The sequence below is a fragment of the Diabrotica virgifera genome, chromosome 4 (genome assembly GCF_917563875.1).
Source record: "Diabrotica virgifera virgifera chromosome 4, PGI_DIABVI_V3a".
Classification (NCBI taxonomy): Eukaryota; Metazoa; Arthropoda; class Insecta; order Coleoptera; family Chrysomelidae; genus Diabrotica; species Diabrotica virgifera.
This window is the reverse complement of record NC_065446.1, coordinates 190,557,805-190,572,580: the sequence shown is the minus strand read 5'-3', so window position 1 is coordinate 190,572,580 and position 14,776 is coordinate 190,557,805. Positions and strand designations below refer to the sequence as shown.

The window sequence follows — 14,776 nt, the reverse complement described above, 5'->3', positions numbered from 1 at the left end:
ACTACGTAAGAGATATCAAAACATATCAATATTACTGTTGTCTGATATAACGAGATCCTCTTATAGCGAGGTAATTAGGCCGCCATTTAATTTCTCGTTATAGAGGGAGTCTACTGTATTTCATAAGCGAAACAAAAAAAAGAAGAAAAAGGATAAAAACTTTATTTTCTTTTAAAAACCTATTTTTCTTTGGAGTGCATTTTTTTGCTAAACGAGGATGTTCCTATAATAATGTAGCCACATCCGAACAACTTTTATTTTGCATATTAAATTTGACTGTTAAGACGGCAGATAATATTTTTACAGAAAGTTGCGACTTCTCACTGCTCCAATAATCATTCCCTAGTGAAAATACCCTTTCAATAGCAGCATTAATTAGGGTCTGAACAACATAAACAAATTTCTATTAAAACTTTTAAATTTTCATGTAGGATATGTTCTACTCTAAAATGCCGAAGGATTTCTGCACATCTTTTTTCAAGTTCTATTTTCTCATTGTTCCATTTCTTCAATTTTTCTTCATTTAAATATAAATTTACTCTTCGAATTTCTTCAAAGAGAAAATGGTTATTAATAACAATATCTTTTAGGTACTTCCTTCATTACAAATTCGACTGCTAAAGAAAATTCTTTCCATTCAATTTTACTGTTTAGGGTCCAATTGAAGCAATGTAATGTTCTAAAGTTCACTATCCATTCTATCCATTCACAATGAGTATAAAATTATACAAATGAGTACAGAATTTGAAAAGAGTACGGTTTGCGAAAATAGAGTACAAAACTCAGTAAATGAGTACAGTTGTTGGTCACCTTACTATTTACTTAATAGTAATTGAATAAAGTAATTTCTTTAATGCTTTATTTAATTACTATTAAGTAAATACTTAAATACGAGGAAGTAAAAGCAAATAGGTAGATACTTCTTTTTATTCAATTCAATAGACCCATTATCTACAAAATCCATAATAAGTTAGTCCGCCTCTGTAACAGATAAAAATTTATTTAAAACTTAAATGAAGTAAGAATACCTACCTAATATAACAAAAGTGTCAGAAAGAATTCATTTTGATATTTGTTTTAATTATTTACTAAGGTGATTGTGTGTTGTTATCTACTAATAAACTAAGTAGATATATTTATAAAATAAAACTCGCGTTACGTAATTATAGTGTGACAACTGTTCCATAACAACAAATTGACTACTTAACTATTTTTAGTTTGAGGTTGTGATATCTTGCTCACTAAAAATAACCATTTATTTTTAACAAAAAGTGTTGGTAAACCTTTAGGAAAGGTAAGTTAGATTAACGAATAGCATAGATGTAAATATTCTTTGGTTATATTTAGAATAAGGTCGGTCGTTAAACTTCAACGCTATGCTGTAATTAAGGAATTTAGAAATTTATTTATAACCTTTTGCTGATATATTATAAACATAAACAAAACAGTAACATTTCTGAATGGTTGGCAACACACATTACACAAAATCACACGCTTGTATCTCTATAAAAATATTTTTTCTATGACCGTTTAATAATATGCTCATTATTCGCTATTTTTGAATAGATAATAACACCCATTACTTTACCCGTGAGTAATAGTTCATTACTCATGGGCTGAAGTTATTCACGGGTCATTACTCACGGGTTGAAGTTAGATTCAAGTGGTGCATGGCACTTTTAATATACCTATTAGTAAATAAAATTACTCAAACTTGTTTATTTAATTAAATAATCATTGTAATTTATATCAACAATTAAATTCGAAAAATGTTTAAAGTATTTTTAACTGTAACAATGGATAAGCATATTTTTTACGTTTAAATTTCAACATTTGACATTTTAAGGTTGACGCTATTAAAAGGTAAATAAGCAATCGGTATTAATTCCGTAAAAGGGCTTACGGATATGAAATTTATATAAATGAATTCTGTTTTACTTACTGTTGATTGTACAATACATTTTTATTGAGAGCACACGTTCTTTTTCATGTAATTGCCTTAAAATATGTCTTATTTTTAAAAGCCACCGCCATCCGCCATTCCATGACACTGTTAATGACAACTGTTTGATTGTTTCATAAGCTCAAGAAGGATAATTCTAACAGTGTTGCCATAATTATATAAAATATGATTTTTTATGAAAAATAAAATTTTTCGATTTTCAATAATGTTAGTAGTTGATAATAAATGATAGTTGATAAATAGAAGAAGTAGTTACGTACGAGAATGTTCTGGATGTCATGAAATAACCCAGAAACGTCTGGTGACGTCTAAGACGTCAGAAAATCTATACAATATAAGTATATGTGTTTGACGTTTTGGATATTTGTAGTTGTAATTGAGTATTTAGAGTTGTCAGATTGTTATTAGGGCAGTAAAGTATACTAAATTTGCAGTCACTCGAGCGTTATGGGGATCTATTGGGTTGTGAAGAGTAGGTCCTAAAACCAAAAAAAGTTAAGTAAAGTTTTCCATTTTAGTGGGGACTTTCCATTTTTAATTTAATTTTCCATTTTCAACAATCGTTTTTTCCGATTATAGCGCCATCTATCCATAATTCGAACAAATGTCTCGAATAAAAGTTGCTTATTTTTACGTAGAGAATCCAAATCTGCAATAAAAATTGGGGGCTCCTATTTAAGATTTTAAAGTGACCCCCCACCCCACCTCTGTGGGGGGTCGTGTTTGGTGCCATTTGATAGATTTTTCAAAAATATTAAATATGTGTATTTTGCAGTTTTTCGATCTGATGTTCATTTCGCGAAACATCTCGCGATTCGTATTTAAAATTTAAAATTTACCCCCCACTCCTCTCTGTGGTGGGTCGTGTTTGATATCATTCGATAGATTTTTGAAAAATATTGAACACGTATTTTATCGATCTGACGTTAATTTCGCGAAATATTCGCTTTTTTTTGGTGAAATTTTGTAACTTGCCCATTTCCTTACGCCCCGCTTAAATCGTCAGATTTTTGAAATATATACACTCTTTTGCATGTACATACTTAACTTACCTTATCTTAATCTGACAATTTCGAGTTTTTCTAAGGATATATCTTTTTTCGAACCCCTCTTAACGAACTCCGCTGTATTAAGAGCCAATATATAGTAGAGGTACATTTATAGGGTACAAGGTTTCTTCCCATATGATAATCCGCTCGAGTAACTGCAAAAATCCCCGCTTGGGCTCCCCTACCACAATATTGTTATTGGAGTTGAATAAATTGATTTTTTGAAGAAGTGTAACAATACTTCATAAAAAGTACCCTCTGGTTTATGATTAAATACACATTGACATAATTGGTATTACTTAGGTACTTTGTTGGTACATGTTATAAATATTGTAGTCCGTACTGCCATTTTTGATCTCTCAGATTTCAGATAAATCGGTTGTCTTGTTTTCGGGCGATGTCTAGTTTTTCTGGCTTTGAAAAAATATGATTATATTTTTTCCTTTTTATAATAATTTTACATTCTATATCATGATATTATTTAAAATACTATTACATCTCTTAAATAAAGAATTGTTCAATGGTATGGTCCTTTTCACAGGCATTTTTCAGTGCGTCACCAGTAACAGAAAAAAGGTAAGTCCGTGATATACAATTGACATATTAAGCCTAGACTCGGCGTACTCACCAAAAAAGCGTAACGCGGAAACAGCATGGAAACAGTCGATCGGTGGTCTATCTATCTCTTTTAACCAAGCAATCCCGCGCATGCGACTGACAAAGATGGCTAGACCACTCAATCCTATGTCGACGCTACACCTCGATGCATTGAGTGGCATGTCCCTAGCCAAGTCTATTCTTGGGTATAACCCTTTTATTTGCAGTTTGGTACAAAAACAAATCAATTGTGTTTATTGCATTTATAAAATGGTATTTTCTTTGATTTTTATCGTCTTATAAATTTTACAGATTATAGTCGTATATATAATTCGTAAATCATTTTTTGTTCGATTATAGCGACATCTATCAACAGCTAGAGTAAATGTTAGAAATGACGGAAGTACGTTTTTTCTTTCACTTCCAACTTAATGCGTTAGCAAGAAATCAAAAAAACTGTGACGCACTGAAAAGTGCCTATGAGAAAGAGATTAAAAATTTTGATAAACTAACATACTAGACCAAGGCATTTAGCACAAAATAAATCGATTTTTAAAAAATACAGCCCCTAGAGACTTAACTTTTTGTATTGCGTTCAGGATAATTTCAGTACAAAAATATCTATAAAAAATAAATGGGTGGAAATACATAATTACATTTTAAAGTGCATAAAATGTATCCAAAAGTGCATAAACATGTCAAAATAAGTAGTGTACCTATTAAGGGTCAGCTTTTGGTACATGGGGAGTTTTGGGGTATACACGCTGAAAACGAATACGCCATCAGAACCGATCACCGGAGCACCTGGACCGAGGTTCATTGCTAAGGCACGTCATTTGACGTTTCAAGGGTTTTCGGCAGTAAATTGATGCAAACAGATTACTCGGGTTTTTTTTGAGTCGCTGAACAAGAATACGCCAATACAAACGACCGGTGCACCTGGTGCCCAAAAACCCTCCAAACTCCAGAAGAACATGCCCTAGCTTGGGCACTAGATGGTCCAGGAGTGGAGTCAGTTCTAATGTTATATTCGTATTCAGCGATTCCAAAACCGCCTAGTAATCTATTTGCATGCATTTAAGGCCAAAAACCTTCGAAACTTTGGAAGACGACGTGTCTTAGCAGTGCCCATGGATAAGAGGTACTCCAGGGGTCAGCTTTGATGCCGTGCCCGTGGTCAGTAACCTAAAAACCCCTCGTGTAATCTGTTCGCATCAATTTACTGCCGAACTCCCTCGAAAATCCAGATGATGTGCCTTAGCAGTGACCCTGGGCACCAGGTGCTCCGGAAGTCGGTTCTGATGACGTAGTCATCTTCATCGACCCCAAAAACCTCTGAATAACAACATCTGACCCTTAGTGTGCTTATTTTGGCATCTTTTTGCACTTTTAGATGCATTTATTAACTTTAAACTGCAATTATGTATTTCCACCCATTTTTCTATAGTAGACTTTTTTCCTGACAATATCCTGAACACAATGCAAGTCTCTAGGTGCTGTATTTAAAACTCGATTTATTCCGGTGCCTTTAGTGCTAAATGCCCTGGTCTATACATTTCAGTAAATTACCAATTGCACAGATAAAAATGGCTCCAAAAAGCTCTCCCTTCATTTTTTCTAATTCGAATTGCTCCAACACATTTTACACATGTTGTTGTTCTTGTTCTTGAGAATTTAATAGTTTACCAGGCATACTTTAAAAATAAAAACCCTTAAAAAGCTCTGTTGACGTAGTTTTAGCCAGTAGTCCAGGGTGCATCTGTTTTGAGCTGGACGTTGAGAGGTGACTTAAATTTTTTTGCAGAAATTGCTTGAAAATATCTCAAATAATAATATTTGAGTTATCTTCCCACTCAAAAAGGTCCGGATCATTGTTTAATCATCTGATGACCAAGCGGGGGAAATTGTGACCCCAGCGTATGTTTTTCTTTAATAAATTCAAAAATATTTTCAATTTTTAACTCATTATTTTTTTATTGGACTTTAATATCATTCCAGATATCCTCGTATTTTGAAATAAAAAAAAATTCCCTATATTTTACGAATAAAAAATATATTCTGAAGTTGACGTTTAGTAAAATACCGTCTATTATGTGTAATTCAAGTAGTTTTACGCTAATTACGTCGACTTTGCAAAGTAACAAGACACTCAACATACACACTACACATGACACTAATACTCATGTTGTGACTGGCTGAATGACATAAAGTCCATGTCAAAAAAAAAAAAAAAAATAAAAAAAAGACAGTTTTTTGTTAATTGTCATTTTTGATATTTTTGACCTGGGGTCATTTTTTCCCTCCCTTGGTCATCCGTGTAACAAAAAAAGGTTGGTCATCGGAAGTTTAAATAATCAAAATGTCAAAATATGAAGGAAAAATTCGATTTTTTTCTTCGTCTTTTGATTATAACTTTAAAAGTATTCATTTACGATAAAAGTTGAACCGACATAAAAGTTGCATAATTAAATTTCTTACAATATAGAATTGGTTAAAAATTTTAAAAATAGTCACCCTTGTTGCAAAATCGCAATAATTGCGAAAAAAAGCATAAAAAAGTATTAGCATTTTACGTTTTTCAACCATTTAGGCTACACTTAGGACCTTCCTATTTTACCCAGAAAATCTTTATGATATAGTAAAACAATACTGGAAATTTCATTAAGATCGGTTCAATAGATTTTACAAAATAAATTTTCCAATCCAGCTTTCGCAAAAAATGTATTTTTTTCAAAATGTTGCCGGACTGAAAATAAAGCAGAGAGCAAGTTGAAATTTTTTTGCATATACATTGTATAAGAGTACTGTACAGGGTTATTCACTATATTTTGACCCCATGTAAACTGCTTTATTTACAGAATTAGAAAAAAATGTAAAATGCAAAAGATATTCGATTTTTAAATGATGATTTTTTGACATATATATCGTACAAGTGACGTCATCCCTTTGGGCGTGATGACGTAATCGACTATTTTTTTTAATTTGGAATAGGGGTCGAGTGCTAGCTCATTTGAAAGGTTATTTAATTCCCTATTCAGCAACATAAACATTAACATGATTAATTATACAGGGTGTCAAAAAATTTTTTGAATTATATTAATTAACACAGAAGAATATATATAATTTATTTATTTTAAAATTCATTTTACTGCTGCTAGAAAACAGAAATAAAAGTTTATTGCACAAATAAACCTTTATTTTTGCTTAAATTGAATGTTCAAACTGCCAAGAGGCAGATGGGTGGCAGCTTGAACATTGAATTTAAGTGAAAAGTAATTTTTATTTGTTCAATAAACGTTTATTTTTGTTTCCTGACAGTAGTATAATGTATTTTAAATTAAATAAATTACATTTACATTGTTCTTTTTGTGTCAGTTAATTTAATTAAAAAAATTTTTTTTAGCACCCTGTATAATTAATCATATTAATGTTGACATTACTGAATAGGGAATTGAATAACCTTTCCAATGAGCTAGCACTCGACCCCTATTCCCATTTAAAAAAATAGTCGATTACGTCATCACGCCCAAATGGATGACGCCACTAGTACGATATATATGTCAAAAAATTATAATTTAAAAATAGAATATCTTTTGTATTTTACATTTTTTTCTAATTCTATAAATAAAGCAGTTTACAGTGGGTCAAAATATAGTGAATAACCCTGTACCTTTCATAATATGCAATTTGCAAAATTGATTTCCACCAAAATTTCTTCCAATCTTTATCTAATATATTATTTTCTAACTCTATATTTTGTTGTATGTTAATATTTTAATTCCACAAAAATCAAACTAATTTTATTATTGTTTGTGAAATAATGTTTATAAACAATTGGATATGTTTAAAAATAATAAACTTTTATTCTCTAAGTTAAAATATATGAAAAACGAAAGTTTTTGCTAAAAAAGTGTTATTTCAAAGGACAGAGTAGGTATGTATTTTTATTTTGCAATAAACAAATTTATTTATTTATACTGAAATGTACTAAAAGTTAAATGTATCAATCATTATCAAAGATCATTATAGTGCCCAATCAGAGCAAACTATCCGCTGTCCTGCGCGTAGCAACAATAATTAATGTTTATTTCAAAAAATTCCTGACGCCGTGGTAGGAAATCGATTTTAATTTTGAAAATTGAAAATGAAAGGTACAGTATTATTCTATATGCAAAAAAAATAACTTGCTGTCTGCTTTATTTTCAGTCCTGCAACATTTAGAAAAAATAATTTTTTTTTGCGAAAGCTGGACTGGCAAATTTTATTTTGCAAAATCTATTTCTCCAATCTTAATGAAATTAACACTATTATTTTACTATATCATAAAGTTTTTCTGTGTAAAATATGAAGGCTCTAAGTCTAGCATAAAAGGTTGAAAAACGTAAAATGCGAATATGTACTTGTTTTTTTCGCAATTATTGCTATTTTGCAACTTTTAACCAATTCTATATTCCAGGAAATTTAATTACTCAACTTTTATGTCAGTACAATTTTTCTCGAAAATGAATACCTACTTTTAAAGTTACAATAAAAACGAAGAAAAAAAATCGAATTTTTCCTTCACTTTTTGACATTTTGATTATTGAAACATTATTCCGGACCTTTTTGAGTGGGAGGATAACTCAAATATTATTATTTGAGTTATTTTCAAGCAATTTATGCAAAAAAATTTGAGTCACCTCTCAACGTCCAAATGTACTAATATTTTTACAGATGCGCCCTGGTCTACAGATTTTTAGTCAATGAATTTAGTGCCAAAACATTTGGGATATATGTTACCCTTCACATATTGTAATGTTGAAAATTCATATCATCATACATTTTCATTCGCTTTATCTTGCGAACTGAACTTAGTTTTAGTGGTATATGATGGTTTTTGGCGATGATCGTTTTTTAGCACTATGTGTCTTTGTTGGATGGCGGATTTCCAATTATGTGCTGCGGGAGTTACGTCGAAGCGATATTTTGTCGACTTTGTCATCTCTATGCCCGTGTACTTCTATAAAATGTTAGCCAATTCGATTACCGACCACCCTAGGGAGATGGCGTTATAAAAATGAAGTCTAATTTCAAACGTAATCTGCTACATCACACGTATACCTTGGGACGAAAGGGTTATTAAAATAACGTTGTGTCTCTGTATGTCCCATACTGTATACAGTATGTCCCTGTAAGTTGTATCCATATGGAAAACGTTTTTAGTATTAATTTTACGAAAAAAAGTTATTCTTTATAAAAAGCTCTGCATGGTCCAAAACCTAAGATTCAACCATCAGATATAAAATTTTTATGAATGTTATACGAGGTATGTCAAAAAGTTTGAATTTCACTCAATAGTAAAATAGCTTTATTTTTCACAATATTGAAAATTGCTATTATGAAAAGTTGTTTGGAATTAAAACTATATTCTAATACGCAATTACATGCTTCTAATTGAAAAATTTTTTTTTCGAAAAATTATGGATAACTAACATGATTTTCAGTTATTTCAATTCTTATAACTCTTTTATTATTAATTTTACGAAAAAAAACCGATTCTTAATAAAAAGTTCTGGATGGTCTAAAACCTAAAATACAACCATCTTATATTACATTTTATCAATTTTATACGAGGTATGTCAAAAAAGATAAATTTAGATCAAAAGTAAAGTATCTTTATAGTTCAGAATATTTCAATTAGAAGGATGTAATTACATACTGAAACATAGTTTTTACTTCTAAATAACTTTTCATAATAACAATTTTCGATATTGTGAAAAATAAACGTATTTTACTCTTGAGCGAAATTTATATTTTTTGACATACCTTGTATAAAATTGATAAAATTTGACATATGCTGATTGTATTTTAGGTTTTAGACCATGCAGAACATTTTATTAAGTATCACTTTTTTTCGTAAAATTAATAATAAAAGAGTTATTTGAATTGAAATAACTGAAAATAATGTTAGTTATCCATAATTTTTCAAAAAAAAAAAAAATTTAATTAGAAGTGTGTAATTGCATACTAGAATATAGTTTTTAATTCCAAACAAAATTTCATAATAGCAAATTTCAATATTGTGAGAAATACAGCTACTTTACTCTTCAGTGAAATTCAAACTTTTTGACATACCTCGTATAATATTCAAAAAATTTGATATTTGATGGTTAAATCTTAGGTTTTGGACCATGCAGAGCTTTTTATGAAGAATAACTTTTTTTCGTAAAATTAATAATAAAAAAGTTTTCCATATGGATACAACTTACAGGGACATACTGTATAAGAAACATTAAAATTTAAATTATTAGAAATTTTGCAATTTGTATGCGATGTAATGAGGGCCGGACTGGGTCAAAAAAGGTATAGAGTTAAAATTGAAACAACCTTAACTCTAAACAAAAGGCGCCAGGCCTCCTCTTCTAAGTTTTTTAAATCAAACTTTTTTGCATGCGAAATAGATCAATATTATTTGCGTCTGTTTTACTTGTTACCTACTTATAGTGTAGGAGCCAGGCGTGGGTTGAGTATGTATCTACTTTAATGTTCACTCGGTTCCTTGACTTTTTTATGTTTTGATGCGTAGATTTGATTTTTGGAGTGTACGATTTGTTATAGTCGGTTCGCTAAACTCAGACACAACTCTTAGTGATTTTAGTAAGTAATTTTGCCAATTTGGTAAAATTGGCAAAAAAAAAAATAATTACTAAATAGTTTATAATTACTAAATAGTTAAAAATTTTGCCAATTTTGGCAAAATTGGTCAAATTTTGCCAATTTTGGCAAAATTGGTCAAAAACAAAAAAATTACCGACTAAAATCACTAGCCAGTTGTGTTTGAGTTTAGCGAACCGACTATATTAACAAATAGCTTTAAATTCAGCTTTAAAAAAACTTTGCAAAATGACTCTACATTTATTAATAAAAAAGTTAAACAATAAAAATGTCACCAAAAAGTTGCAAATTAATTTGTTGATAAGAGATTTAAATAAACTTAAGTTATACACTTTGAGTGTGTGTGTTTTGGGTTTTATTGGCACTGGTTTTCACAACCCACTGACCAGTCAATTTCATAATGATTTTTTAGACTATAACTTATCACTAACTATAATGACCAAACAACAGAAATAATGGCCAGGATAGAAGTAGTAAGAAATGCGTTTGTAAAAATAAAAACAATTCTCTGCAACAAAGACCTAGATGAGAACTGAGAGTAAGAGCTCTGAGATTCTACGTGGTTTCGATACTTCAATATTAGTCCAGGGTAATAAGGTTTTTTCCATTACACTCGAGCAGCCAGGGTACTGAAGCGTTTTTTCGACAGGTAATACCTATAAGAGCAAATTGTAACTATTTCCTGTGTAGGATCTGGCGGCCATTTTTATTTATAAACAATTAAGTGTCAAAAAATGGCATTTTTCCCTTTTTTTTTTCAAATCAATGGAAAACAGTGAAAGTTATGGTTTTTTAGTACAAATATATTTGAGGTTATGGAAAAAGCTTTAAAATGACGTATTACAAAGTTCGATATACTCATTTATTGTTAATATAATTATGAAAAAAGGTCGGAATTGCAAAAAAAATTAATTTCGCAATATCTATTGTAAAAATTAGTGTACAGCTTTGAAATGTTTGTCATATAAGGGTTCTTTGGTGCTTATCCCAGAGAGCATTTTTTTACAATAACATAAGTCAGAAAAAAATGACGTTAGAACCATTCCACAGGTGTCAAATAAAAGAGCATGGCTATATTTTCAACTTGGTTTAAAAAAAGCGAATAAAAAATGCATTTATTAGTAATAAATAATTATGCAAAAGTATCGTAAATCTTTCCTTATAAACTTTTTATTTTGTTATACCGGGTGGTGAATTGGAAAGCGGGCCATAGGAAACTCAATGTAAAATTCTAAGCTGTTAAATTCCTGCTTCCCTAATTATTTTACATCAAAAGTCATCAGAAACTATTTGTAGAGAATTGAAATCTTTATTGAAAACAACTGTTAATATTGTTCTATGAACAATAATTATTCAAAATTTTGTAAAAATATAATACAATTTTCAGAGTAATACGCCAAAGCTAGGCCACACACAATACAATAATGTGTATACGATTGCATTTGTTGACAATGAATTTATTATATTAACAATTAGAACTGTCAATTTTTTTAATTATTTTATCATTTTTTGTTTAAAACACAATAAAGTTGATAAGATACCCTTAGTTAAGGAGAAAGTATTAATAATAAAGATATTTTCTTCAGTCAATAATGTGCTCAATGTCAGTTAAATAGTAACGTGTGGCCCAACATACCCACACATACCTACTGCGGTAAATACATTATATTTTTCAAAATTTTGGAATGTATTTAAATCGTAGAACAATTGTAACTTCTGTTTTTAATACAGATTTCAATCCTCTACAAATAACTTCTCATGACTTTTGATGTAACATAATTAGGGAAGCAGGAATTCAACAGTTTAGAATTTTACATTGAGTTTCCTATGGCCCGTTTTCCGATTCACCACCCGGTATAAGAAATTATATACAGGTCCAGCGATATTTAAACGGATCATAGCCAATACATGTATTTCGGCTCTAGGCGGTTGGCCAACAAAATATTTTCAAATAATTATTATATTATACAAGTACAATACCTCAGTCGACTGCTGGATTCTGAACTAAGCTACGTAAATGCAAAAGCCCGCCTACATTTACCATTTCATTCTGTTTTAAATCAACCGAACGAGTCTAGAGGTGGGCTAATTTACGATAGTGATATTTTATTCATTGTGATTTTTGTCTGTAACTGAATCGGTCATTGTGAAAACAATACATGTTTACAATGTGTAAACTTTTAAGGAAACGTAAAAATATTTTCATTAATAGTTGGATATTCCGACATAATACAATATTTTATACAGTGAGCACGTAAAGGTTGGAATAAATTCATTTTCTCGAGAATGGACGATTTTGGTAAAAAATCCCAAAACAGGTCAATTTTTATTTTCAAATTGCGACTTTTTGACATATGTATCATACTAGTGACGTCACCCATCTGTACGTGATGACGTCATCTATAATTTTTTTAAATGATAATAGGGGTCGTGTGATAGCTTATTTGCAAGGTAATTCAATTCTATATTCAGTAATATAAACATTAACTAATTATTTGTACAGGGTGTCAAAAAAAAATTTTTTTTGAATTAAATTTATTGACAAAGAGAAGAATTTGTGTAATATATTTAACTTAAAATACATTTTACTGCTGTCAGAAAAAACAGGAAATAATGTTTACTTGACAAATAAATATTGTTTTTTTGCATAAACTCAATATTAAAGCCGCCACCCACCTTCCTCTTAACAGTTTGAACATTTGATTTAAGCGAAAAAGAATGATTATTTTCCAAATAAACGTTTTTTCTGTTTTCTGAGAACAGTAAAATGTATTTTGAACTAAATAAATCACATTCATCCTTCTTTTTATGTCAATAAATTTAATTCAAAACAATTTCTTTTGGACACCCTATATAAATAATTATGTAAATGTTTATATTACTGCATAGAGAATTAAATTACCTTTCAAATGAGCTATCACACGACCCCTATTCCCATTTAAAAAATAATCGATGACGTCATCACGCCCAGATGGGTGACGTCACTAGTATGATATATATATGACAAAAAGTCGTAATTTAAAAATAAAAATTGACCTCTTTCGGGATTTTTTTTTTAAATTGTCCATTCTCGAGAAAATTAATTTATTCCAACCTTTACGTGCTCTCTGTATAATTATTATGGGTTATAAATCTTTCTGAAAGGCAAACAAGTTTAAATGTTTATGTATAATGTAATTGTAAATTTAATGGCGTTGAAAAGCGTCGTCATTTTACCCAAAATATGGTCTTAGATTGTTTTCGCAATGACCGATTCAATTGTGATTTAACAGAGCAACGAAATATTCGTATATTAAACTCCTAATAATAAGTGTTACCACTGTGGACCATCGTAAAATTCTACACGTGTTATTATTTTGTTTAGGTCATTATTACAAAATTTGGTTTGCTATTAGAACGCATACCATGCCATTAGTGCCAAACAAAAATAGAAAAATTTAGTAGTTTATGGAACGTTTTTATATAAGTGGATGATAATTATGTATCATGCAATATTTGTAAGATAAAGCTGTCTTATCAAACTTAGAGAACTTAGAAAACAAAATATTTTAATACATTATTCTTTCCTATAATGCACAAAATGTTAAAGGTGGTACAAAATGATGTGAAAATGAAACATTTTGGATGCTTTGCACACACAATAAATAAACTTTATTGTGAACGATGGCTTAAAGGATGAGGAAATCAGCCACAATTTAACTTACAAAAATGATTTTATTGACGTTTCAACTTCTACCTCAGATGTTATCAAAAGTGATATAAGAAAATCATTAAAAATTTAACCAAAATAAAAAATACCATTAGCCACTTTAAAAAGAGTTCTACAAGCAACTGCTAAACTTTTAGATTTTGAAAAAATCCAGGAAACGGGAATCCTCTCAAATTACTGCAAGATGTTTCCACAGGTTGTAATTCGACATTTTATATGTTGGAAAGATTTATTCAGCTAGAAGAAATTGTTAAGGCTATTATAAGCATAACAAATATGTACGTAAACACTAGTTCAACAATGTATGAGTATTTTATTAAACTGTCGATAAACTGTTTCAACTTTTCTTGGCAGAATAAGGTTTCGACTAATTCCTTTTAAGGATCCAACAAATGCGGAAATAGCACAGAAAATAGAATCGCTCTTATTGCAGAAAAACTTGGAATGGAACAAAAAGATAAAGGATTTACCACTCAAATTTTATTAGAACATGAGAAAACATCTGCAGATCCGGATACTAAATAGTAACTAATAAGTATTTGTAGCAAATACTGGTATTTAAAGTTTACTTTGTATTTCGTTTTTAAGAGGGTAGGCGCAAAATTTCGGGACAATGCTATTTAAATGCATTTATTTCTTTCGAATCCTAAGAAAACTAGTAAGTATTTTTGAAAAATTTAAAAGCAGAATAAAAAATTACATAATTACCGAGTGCTAAAAGTCCCTGAAAACTTCTATAATGTGTTCTATAACTTCTAATATAAGTTACAGCGGTAAAAAGAAGAGAAAATTGAGTGTGATTTT

The 14,776-nt window shown here is 30.0% G+C and overlaps 1 protein-coding gene and 1 long non-coding RNA gene across 3 annotated transcripts in view; one reads left to right on the top strand and one right to left on the bottom strand.

Moving 5' to 3' along the window:
* Positions 1-842: 842 nt before the first annotated feature.
* LOC126884043 (uncharacterized) lies at positions 843-2,043 on the bottom strand. Its single transcript, XR_007697814.1, has 2 exons — positions 1,943-2,043; positions 843-981 (listed from the first exon to the last, which is right to left on the bottom strand). It is a non-coding gene; the product is annotated as an uncharacterized LOC126884043 (long non-coding RNA).
* The window catches only part of LOC126884042 (5-oxoprolinase), a 657,750-nt gene continuing 643,981 nt past the window's right edge, over positions 1,008-14,776 (top strand). For both annotated transcript variants that reach the window (XM_050649831.1, XM_050649830.1), the window contains exon 1: positions 1,008-1,294. The gene's annotated coding sequence lies outside the window, so the exon portion shown is untranslated. The remainder of the gene's footprint in view (positions 1,295-14,776) is intronic.